This window comes from Mandrillus leucophaeus, unplaced genomic scaffold, assembly GCF_000951045.1.
Source record: "Mandrillus leucophaeus isolate KB7577 unplaced genomic scaffold, Mleu.le_1.0 Scaffold56, whole genome shotgun sequence".
In the NCBI taxonomy this organism is placed as follows: domain Eukaryota; kingdom Metazoa; phylum Chordata; class Mammalia; order Primates; family Cercopithecidae; genus Mandrillus; species Mandrillus leucophaeus.
Window position 1 is genome coordinate 4,170,525 of NW_012106030.1, and position 11,353 is coordinate 4,181,877.

Here is an 11,353-nt window from a genome sequence, read left to right on the forward strand (position 1 = left end):
CTTGTTTTCTTTCAGCACTTTGAATATATCATCCCATTCTGTCCTGGTTTTTATGGTTTTCTCTCCTGGTCTGCTGAGAAATCTGCTATTAGTCTAATGGGGACTCCCCTATATATATGACTTGACACTCTTACTGTTTTTAGAATTCTCTATCATTTACTTTTGATGGTTTTGGGTTGAAACTTTGGGGAACTTTACAACATTGTGTATCTGGCTGTGCATATCTCTCCCAAGACTTGGAAGCTTTTTAGCTATTATTTCATTGAATAAATTTTCTATGACTTTTCCCATCTCTTCCACCTCTGGAACTGCCATAATCCAATCATTTGTTTGCTTAATGGTGTCCAATAAGTTTGACAGACTTTCTTAATTCTTTTCCATTCTTTTTTCTTGTTTGACTGGATTATTTCAAAAGGTATCTCCTCATGTTCAGAGATTCTTTCTTCTGCTTGATATAATGTATTGTTGAAGCTTTCAATGACATATTTTTATTTATTAAATTCTTCAGCTCCAATATTTCTGTTTCTTTCATTTTTGATACCCATCTTTTGTTGAATTTCTCATTCAAATCATGAATTGTTTTTTCATTTTCATTGAATTGTCTTTTTTGTATTCCTTTGTCTCTGAGTTTTCTTAAAGTTATTATTTTGAATTTCTTTTCAGGCAATTAAAAATTTTCTTTTTGTTGAGATCAGTTACTGGAGAATTACTGTGCTATGTAGTGTTATATTTCACTGCTTTTTCATGTTCTTGTCTCCCTTGCTTGATATCTGTGCATTTAGTAGAACATTTGCCTCTTCCAGTTTTGTAGTGTGGCTTTCATGGGAAAAAACTTTCTCCTGCAGATATGTCCTAGGGTGTCAGTTGGATAGGGTGCATTGGCTTTTCTTTGGGTGGGTGCAGTAGTGTAGTCTTTGTACAGTTTCTTCAGCTATAGTCAATATCAGCAATGCCCCTGCATGCCTCAGTGGCTTAGGCTGTAGAGATTTGTATGCCTATTCCACCTACTTGGGCTGTGCTCCTCTAGGGGTAGGGTGCTGGACTGGTCCATGCTTTGGAGAAGTAAGGGGCTGGTAAATCAGTGGCTTGAGTCAGCTCAGGCTCTGCTCCTCACATTAAATCTTGAAAGATGTGAATTTCATTACCTCTTAGTTACATAATGCCATATACAAACTCTTTGTTGTTTTAAATCTAATCTCTGACTTGGTTATAAATGATTGCACTTTTCTACAGTTTCTAACTATAGCACAGCAGTGCTAAAACATCTGGGAAGGCAAAAGAAAGAAAGATAGGCTAGTAACACCAAAGTAATGCTGAAACCTGGAAGGAAAGAAAAATACATTACTTTCCTCTCCATTCTTCTTTGACCCCCTTTGAATATATGGCTTATTATAACAGCAAGATGTGTGACCTTGAGCTATTTATTTGTCTGGAGCCACAGCTTCTTTACTTATAAAATAAAGTTAATGCCATTTACATCTCAGAAACTGTGAATATAAGATGAGAAATATGTTTATAAAATCTCATACAATGCTTGTCACACAGTAAGGTTTGGTAAAGCGAATCCTTCAACAGAGTTCCTCAGTTCTTTCTCTTGTGCTGAAAGTGGACTACCTTAGAAAAGACCATACAAGCAAAAATAGAATGACTTGGTTACAGAGCTGTTTCACTGTGTACGGATTACCAGCTTGTCTTAATCCAGTGAGATAGAACACTCCCCAACACAAGTTACATGAAGGCAGTGTATTACTTACAGATAGGACAACAGAAGCCTATGATTCATAAAAGCCTCAAGAAAGCTAGTTTGGCAGATGGAGTTTCATCTGCATGTGCCCCCCATTTGCGCTGCAGTGGAGGGTCCCAAGAAAGTATCCCACCCTGGGTTTTATACCCCAGCATAACATGATTCACTGTGCTAATGTGTTGAAGGACATACTGTTTCTATGAGGGATTAGAACAGAGCCTAGACTGTTCAGGCTAGTTTCTCCCTATCTTAAGATGTTGCATTCTCAGCATATTCTATAGTTATTCCTAAGAACTATGAGTAAAAAAGAGGGGGTAACTGTGTCAGTCCAAAGATACCTGAAGAATTGTCCTGTGCTGACTAACAGCAGAAAAGTTTCCAGTTGATTTAAAGTCAAGTGTTTCGCAATGTAGTTACAAAAATCATTAAGTGCCTATTTTGTGTTTGGCCCCATGGTAATACTAATAATGATTATGACAATAATAACAAAATATATTAAGCAATCATTTTTTTTACCTGTCATTCTTTGAAGTATTATCTCATTTACTTCTCCCAGAACCCAGTAAGGTAGTTAGCATTATTATCTCTAGTTTACAGATGAGGATATACTGAGTTTGCAGTGTTTAACTCATCCACAGTCACATTACTATTTGTGGTGGAGGGGTGATTTGAACCCAACCTATTTGACTGATTTTTTAACCAGATTGTTAAGAAAATAAACATCAGCCATCCAAAATCTCCCCATCTAATCGAGATGGGAAGTTTACAACTTGAAATAATTAGTCTCAAGAGATTTCAGAGAAGTGGTAGAAAACCGACATGGCCTTGGTCTTCTACCACTAAGGTTTTATTTTTAAAATAAATGAATAAGTAGGTCTTGACTTGCCATTTTATAGCTTTGGTCTTAGTTCAACAAGAAGGAGCAAGTAGGAAGACTTTTCATAGCGAACCCCCAACGCAGTTGAAATCAGCATTAGCATAGAGCTTTAGAAATAAGATGCAGCATGCATCTTGCAGTGTGACCAATCCTGTTCTCCATCACAGAATTCTAGTTACTTGGTGAACCTGGGAGGCCACTCTCTGTCCCCATCCTGGACCCCCCCTATATTGCAGATCCTCCCTGACATGGGACCCTGGACCCTAAGGCTCAGAAGGGCTCAACCAGGACTTAACAGCAGTTTCCGAAGGGCCTTCACCCATCTCCCAAATCTGGCCAGACTGACAGGACCAGCAAGGGATGGGGCATGGGAAAGATTAGAGACGTAGAATAAAGCAGTATCGTGGAGAGCCTTGAAAGCCAATTTAAAATTGTTTTATCTTCTAATAGTAGGTCCTAGCTTAGCGGCCGTTACGCTTTGGATCTTGACTCTTTAGTAGGTTGTGAAATTAGTGTATTGGGTCACAACCACCATACCTGTTTTAATGAACTAGGATAGAGGAAAACAGAAAATAGAAACATGTCTTGCAGTTAATAAGGGTTTTTGTGAAACATTTGCTTTAGTTATATACAGTCAATTCTTGTTATCTGTAATAGTTCTATTCTATAAAGTCACCAACCCTGAATTAGTAATTACGAAGCCATTGCTTCCTGGGTAAATACAGGATTAGGTTCCTTTGTTCCTCTGGTCACAAAATTTTCATCAACAGATTAATACATACCCTTATTTTATGAGTGTTTCTGAATAAGGACACCTCATTTAATATATATATTGATTCATTAACATTAAACTCTAGGCTAAAGCACTATCACTGATACCTGAATGAAGCTTCTCGAACACATGTGTTTTTCTCCCTAAGGTACATCACAGCCTTCTTGTGCTGATGAACGCCAGTTACCACGTTAGCGCTGTGCTTGGGGGCCATTTTAAACTTGAAATCACCAATTTAAAAAAAGCACAAAAATGCAAAAAGTGTGACATTAAATAGGCCTTGAAAAGAACACTCGTTTACAGTTTGAGCTGAAATAAGAAGACAGAGCACCACTTTTTTCAACCTCAGCTGGGAACACGTATGTCAGGTGCTTACATTTTCATCACTGTACACGTCTGTGACTGACCACAAACATGCTTTGAGTATGGATTTGGGAGTTACAAATATATTTAGCAAGTAGGTGAATTTGCAGATATAGAATTTGTAAATAATGAGGATCAACTGTGTGTGCACGGACACACAAATATGTTTACTAGGTCTACAAGGTTGTAATGTAAAATGTATTTCTCAAAAGAAAGTTTTTTTTTTGTTTTGTTTTTTAGACATACATCCCTAAATAATCAAATTGCTGAGGAATGACACAGTGGACATTGCTTTAAGATGTAACCACTAAGCAGAATGGGGTTTAGAGGCAAGCAGCCTAGATTAGAAGACTTCTATAGTAATCTAACCCCATGAAGCAATGAGGGCAAAAGTGGGCCTGGGGACTAGGGATAATTAAGCCAAGAAAAAAAAATGATGACTTGGTTACAAATTGAGTATGTAAATAAAGAAGGAAAAATTGATGATTATTCTGAAAGTATCTGGTTTAGAAATTAGAAGGGTGGTAGGTATAGTGAGATATGTTGTATACTGGAAGGAATAGAGCTTTGGATGCTGGTGGAATCCAGTTCAGTCTTGCCTCTATGACTTTATTACACATGTGATCTTTGGCAAGTCATAAAGCCTTCTGCCTCATTTTTACAATCATGCCATTTAAATATCAGGTAATTACTACAATTAAATGAGTCAATATACTATATATGTGACATTCGTAGAATACACTAACACCCAGGATGTAGCTGCAATATAAATAGGTGCTATGTCTGTATTATGTGTAATTATTCATAATATGTTTATTATATTCACATATATATATACATGCAAAATATAGTATAATTACACCTGAAGAAATATTGGGACATCAAAGAAGGGTTACTCATCAGGCCATGAAATTATGAGATGGCAATAAAGTTGAAAGGCCAGGATTACTATATATGTGGATTATCAGTTTTTCAAAACACTAGAGTACAAGTAATATATATTAAAATTGCCTGATAAAATTTAAACTTTGTTTGAGAATGCACAGTAGGATCTTGTAACCAGCCATAATCAGAAATATCAATTTTTACCATATTGGCACAGCTCAAAATTGCTAGTAGAGAGGAACTTCTGGTTGATGGACTACCAAATACACAGGCTTTTACTGTAATTTGTTCTACAGGTTAAAGTTAGTATTGTCAAAACATGGCAGGCAACATTATAGATTTTAAGGCTTCAGTATCTTTATATCTCCCATGGTATTAAATATAATTCAAACACAGAAAAATGCTCTTCTCTCATTATGTCTTTGCTTTTTGATGAGAGATGAATAGGTCCACTTGAGAAATGATTGTATCGACTATTGTACTTTAAATTTTCTTTAGCACTACACAACTGGCAAACTGGCAAGAAGTGGTAAGTCAGTAAGTCCAAATAGACAGCCAATGTGTGATTTCATATCACAGATACTCTCTCTGCAGCACAATAGAACACAGGGTATTGAGTTATCCCCCAATGAATTAAAGTCCCTTTTGCATCCTTTACATACCGATTTCATTAATATTAATAATTACTAATTGTAGCTAACACTTGCCAATGCATAATGGAAACTACGTTTTTACAAATGTTGCCTAACAAAGACTGTTATTTTTTTCTGCATCTTGGTCGTGGCACACTCTGATAGCTTTCAAAGAGCAAGCCAAATTGTCAAATGCTGTCCGGTTTGTAATGTCATGTTCGATCTGGAGCTGAGAAGGGTGGCCTCAGGTTTCTGGCCTGTCTTTTATGTCACAGAAGCACAGAATTGTTAAACAATCTGGGGAAATTGAAAGCAGCAAATGTGCAATAAAATTTTCTCTGTAGTTCAGTGCTACATAACAAAAGAGACCCATAAACTTTCTTCCATTCTGGCACTGGATGGTGACTTATCTGTGGGAACAGCAGCCACAACAGATGTAAAGAAAAACAGATAGAACTTTTAAAAAATAAACTTCAGGAAATAGTTTTCATGTCTTTATTTTTCCCTGTGTTTCAGCTAATGCTCAAAGCTTTCCTAAAATGTTCTGTTGGAAATAGTGAGACTGGAATAAGCTCTATTTTCCATTTTGTCCCCTTGTTTCAGGGCTTTCAGATGTCCTTAATAACCCCAAACTTGTAGAATGTTTTAATTAAGGACTTCATTGTTAGAGTATAATAACATAAACCTAAGATCCCCCGTGATAATCATGCTATGTTTATGGTTTTACAACAAACTTGTGTTTTATCCTGTTGGTATATTTGTTGTATTTTGGCATTTCTCTTGACGATGCCTAAAAATGCCAGAAGCTTAAAGAAGAAGAGACAACCTCTGAAGCCACTTTGACTTTTCTTTTTTTCTTGACAAAGTTTTTTATCTCTGAAGAATTCAATTCAGTACATGGGTCTTTTGAGTACATTTATTGTACTAAAATGTCGTATTTGCTTAGATCAAATGAAGAGCAACTATACTGAAAATAAGATAGATAACTATTTTATAAAAGAATTTCTATCTTTCTCTGCCAAGAATGCTGTATGTTTTTTCCTTACGTTAGGAAATGGGGATAATTTTGACATTTTCCACTTTATTTTAGAAAGAGCTTGTACTTTTGTCTTGTAAGGGAAATAAAGAAAAGTAAGCATGGTAGGGCACAGTGGCTCATGCCTTTAATCCCAGCACTTTGGAAGGCCAAGGCTGGAGGATCACTTAAGCCCAGGAGTTCGAGGCTGCAGTGAGCTCTGAATGTACCGCTGCATTCCAGCCTGGATGATAGACCGAGACCTTGTCTGTGAGAAAAAAAAAAAAAAAAGTGTGAGCTATACTGTTTATTATGAAGCTTAATTTGCATTGAAGTTAAATGTTAATGGGATTCTTCTCTCTTCTTTTTCTAACTCAGAAATTTCATTCTAAAGCCATGAAATGGGCAGGGCAAGGTAGGAGTCTGCAGCAGGGAGGAGGGCGGGGTTTCTGGTGGCTCAGAGCAACATGTCAGACCCGAGAGGGTAAGTACCGATAGGGCACAGCCTGTCAAGGGCTGTCAGAGCCTTGGCAGGGTGATGAGGATGTTCACATGTGGGGACAGGCTGGTGTGGGGTTTTGGAGGACAAGCTGGGTGAAGCAGGTGTCTAGAGGTAGAGTGGATTGGAATATGGACCCCCAAAATATTTGTCCAAGTGCTAACTCCTGGTACCAAACTCTGTATTAATTTCTCAGAGATGCTGTAAGTAATTATGTTAAACTTGCTGACTTCATTCAACAGAAATGTATTCTTTCACAGTTCTGGAGGCCAGAAGGCCAAAATCAAAGTATGGGCAGGCTTGATTTCTTTAGAAGACTCCAAGGGAGAACTGTGTCTCCTCGCTTCTGGTGGGCATTGGCAATCCTTGGAGTTCCTTGGCTTGTAGGCACATCACTTCAATCTCTGCTTCTGCTTTCACGTGGGGCTCTTCCCTGTGTGTGTCTGTGTTGCCTCCTTTTCTGACTCCCATAAGAACACTTGTTATTGGATATAGAGCTCTCCCTAATCCAGGATGGTCTCATCTTGAGATCCTTATCTTGGTTATGGCTGCAAAGACCCTTATTCCAAATAAAGTCACATTTTGAAGTTTTGGATGGACATGTGTTTTGATGTGCCACTATCCAACACACTACCAAATGAAAGGAGGTGACTCATCACATGGTTTTAGAGATCAAGAGGAGTGAGAATGGCATCCCTGTGAAGGGGTGGTTTCTTGTGGGGCAAGAAAGCTTATGCAGGATAGGAGAGCATCTATGCTAGAGGTCACCCAGCATAAATGTCAGACCCCAAGTGGGGTGAGGAGGCGAGATGAGAGATTGGTTACATATGATAGACTGATCAAATAGGTAAGTAAGTATATTGAGGGTGAAGGGCCAAGATTCTGTCATAGAAGCAAATTACAAATATATAAAAGGAGAAAATTATGGAGTTGAAGGTACTGGTGTGAACTTATAATTTGTAATAAATAAAGATATATTAATACATGGAGATGTAAATGTATGTGTGTATTATAATACCTAGCTCTGTTCACTGAAATAGACTGGCAACATATCCACCGCAATAGCAACTAGCACATTTAGCATCCATATCTTGGCTTCTAAATACCAGTCTTCACCAAAAAGAGAGAGAGTTTTTCTGGGAAAATGACCAGATTTCATAGAGGGAGTACATTGTATAGAGGGAGTACAATATCAAGCATTTTATACCAAAAAGTAAGGAAGTCCTTTAAAAAAACAATGAAGTCATGTCAAAAGGGCATAAAAATCATCTTGAAGAAGCTCCCATAAGCCAAATTGGGAATAATTTGACCATGAAAATAAATGATAGTAATGTATTACAGCTCAATAAAATACAAAACCATAAGTCCATCATTATCAAAGTGAGTAAATTGAAAATTTGGAATGAATGAGATATTTATATACTTTCAAATCTGTCCCCCACAAAATATTTACTAATCACAAGAGGGAAAATAAATACATTTTGAATGGAGAAACATGGCAGATGCCACCTGAACTGAGTGATCAAAGTGAACATCGTCAGTGATAGCATAAATCAAGATTACTTGTCACCTACCTGATAGAATGCAATGAGAAACATCTGTGATATTCCTGTCAGATGCATCATCTAAATCTCATCATGCGAAAGCACAATAAAGCCAAATTGAGGCATATTCTACAGAATAACTGGATGGTAATTTTCAAAAGTCTCAGTTTTGAAAGCCAGGGAAAGACTAATGAACTAATTAAGGCATCTAGAGAGACATGATAACTAATTGCAATGTGTGTTTCTGAACTGGACCCTTATTTTGACAATCAAATGGGGTCTGAAAATTAGAGAGTAGTAACATCTCACCATATCAATTGCTTAGTCAATACCCAGAGCAGAGTAAGCACTCAGTTTATGATGATTTTGACAACAATGATAATGACAATGATCACTGAAGGACCGCATGAAAAAATATACCTAGTATCTATCTACTTAATATCCTGGAATTCTAGAACAGGAATGTTCTGGATTCATGTGCAAAAAAACAACTGGTTCCCCAGGTCTAATCAAATTAAATTGAGAGGTAAATTTAAATTATATATATTTTTTATCCAACAGAGAAATAAAAAGCACTTTGCCAAATAGTTAAACACTTGAGAACCAGATAACTAAACTCTTCAGACCTAGGAATTCTAAAATTAAATTGTTTTCATGAAAGTCAAAATTCAGTCTTCTTCCAACAACCAAAGAAGAGGAATGAATATGAAAAGAGAGGCTGGTTCATTGAACTGTAGAGCTGGAAGAGATAATGGTAAATGTGCCAAGATCCTTCGATAATGCCAGTTTCGAAGACTGAGCCCTAATTTTCCAAGGGAAAAATAAATCCCAGTGTCATAATTGCATTCCTGTGTAGATCTTTGCTTAGGTTTTCTAAAGTTCAGAGCTAAAAGTATATCATCCTTTGTATTTAAGGAAGTCTTATGGGTATCCTCACTTACTCATGGTGCAATAATATTCCTGCAGATTCTACATCTCCATCCATGGGCCACTGTTTCAGGAATCTCAGCTAGTGCAACACAACCTCAACCAACAAGAGTATGCAGAGAAAGGAGTCCCCTACCTGCCACAAAGCTGTTGTCTGAAAACTATCTCATATTGTCTCAAGTTGTCATTCGGTGTGAATTAGACCTTTTTAACATGTAATCTGCAACATGCTTCATTGTCTAATTTTCCACAGCCCCTCATATAAGAAACTGTATTATTGGTATAATCATCATGGTGAGGAAGTTGATATGTGGGGGAGAGATGACAGGAGCAGAGAGTAAGTCAGAGCTGGCTGCCTGACAGATAAAAAGGAAATGCCAAAAAAAAAAAAAAAAAAAAAAAGACACAGAAGAGGACTTAGTTGACCACACAGAAAAGGAAAGTACAGGTAAGACAGCAGTAGACTAAGATTCGTAAGACTCAAGTTCTAGTCTTATTTATTAGCTATGGGAGGCCTTGAGAGAGTTCTAGAATTAAGTGATCTCTCTTTATAAAGTAGGAACAGTAATAACTTCCCTGGCTATCTCACAATGCTGTAGTAGTAAGAAATAATTTTATAATTAAAGACTATTTTAGGGCTGATTACATTTTTGGGCAGTGGCTCATGCATGTAATTTCAACACTTTGGGAGGCCAAGGTGGGCGGATTGCTTGAGCCCAGGAATTCAAGACCAGGCTGGGCAACATAGACCTTGTCACTACAAAAGAAAAAAAATTAGCTAGGCATGGTGGCATATGCCTGTGGTCCCAGCTACTCAGGAAGCTGAGACAGGAGGATCGCCTGAGCCTGGGAGGTCAAGGCTACAGTGAGCCATGATCATACTACTGCACTCCAGCCTGGGAAACAGAGTGAGACTCTGTCTCAAATAAAGGAATATTTTACACTTCAAGGTTCTATACAAATGTAAAACATCATTCTATTACATATTTATAATGCTGATTATTCTTTAAATGACTTTAAAATGTTAATCTCTGCTAAGCCCACAGAGAAGTATATAACAAATTGGTGAAGTATTGGCATTAAAGATAGTCAAAATAAAACATAGAAATTACGGTAAATAATTTAACTGGTAAAATAATCTAAGTGGTAGTTGTCAGGTAAGTGGAAATTCAATCAGCTGATTGTTTAGGATTCTTGGTTGTAAGTGACAGAGACCTAACTAAAAGTATGTGAAGCACATAACTGAGAAGTCTGTGGTATGGCTTAGCAGTCAGAAATGGGAAAATATTGGGACCAGTTCATGTTTTATTTACATTATCTTTGTTCCCAGGCAGTCTCTGCATGTAAGTGACAAAGATGACTATCTGCAAATATATATACTTTTTTGAAGGGCTATCTCAAGCCGTTCTAGAGAAGCACTGAAAGCTTCTTATACTTCAAGATAGTTTGCTTTCCCTGATTTGTGATGAGTGGAACACTGAACAGTGATATAGAATAATATTCTGTAGTTAAGGGGTTGTTGTAGTATGGCCAATGGGTGCAATCCAGTCCTCAGCCTGATTTTGCAAATAATCTTATAGAAACACAGCAACACCCATTTATTACACCTTGTTTATGGCTGCTTTGGGGTTACAATGGCAGAATTGAGTAGTTGTGACAGAGATCACTAGGCTCACCACATCTGAGATATTTACTGACTGACCCTTTATAGAAAGTTTGCTGCTCTTAGAGGAATGTGTATTTCTAGTATCAGCAATACACTTCTTGAATTTGTTTTGTTTTCTCATCTTTACAATGATAGTTGCAGACTAGTTGATCCTTGTGACTTGTTTTTGAATGCCACTGTGTATTCTGTCTGTCAGGGCTCACTGATTCTGTTTCTTATGGTGCTGAATGCACAATTTGATGCCCTGGAATTTCCTTCTGTCTTCTGCTAAATTTATGCTTCCTTAGATAGTTAAAATCCTGTTCTACCTTAGAAGTCTCCAGAGTTATTTTCCTAAATTAAGAAGAACTGGCTTTGAAGTTAGTCATTATGCCACACACAACGGTTGAAAAGAGCATCTCTTTTATGCACTGTGTGTATTTCAGCATC

At 37.3% G+C, this 11,353-nt stretch overlaps 1 long non-coding RNA gene across 2 annotated transcripts in view; it reads left to right on the forward strand.

Moving 5' to 3' along the window:
• Positions 1-10,358, forward strand: part of LOC105552489 — a 562,990-nt gene extending 552,632 nt beyond the window's left edge. For both annotated transcript variants that reach the window (XR_001008022.1, XR_001008021.1), the window contains 2 exons: positions 7,048-7,136; positions 9,298-10,358. This is a non-coding gene — a long non-coding RNA (uncharacterized LOC105552489). The remainder of the gene's footprint in view (positions 1-7,047; positions 7,137-9,297) is intronic.
• The last annotated feature ends 995 nt before the right edge of the window (positions 10,359-11,353 follow it).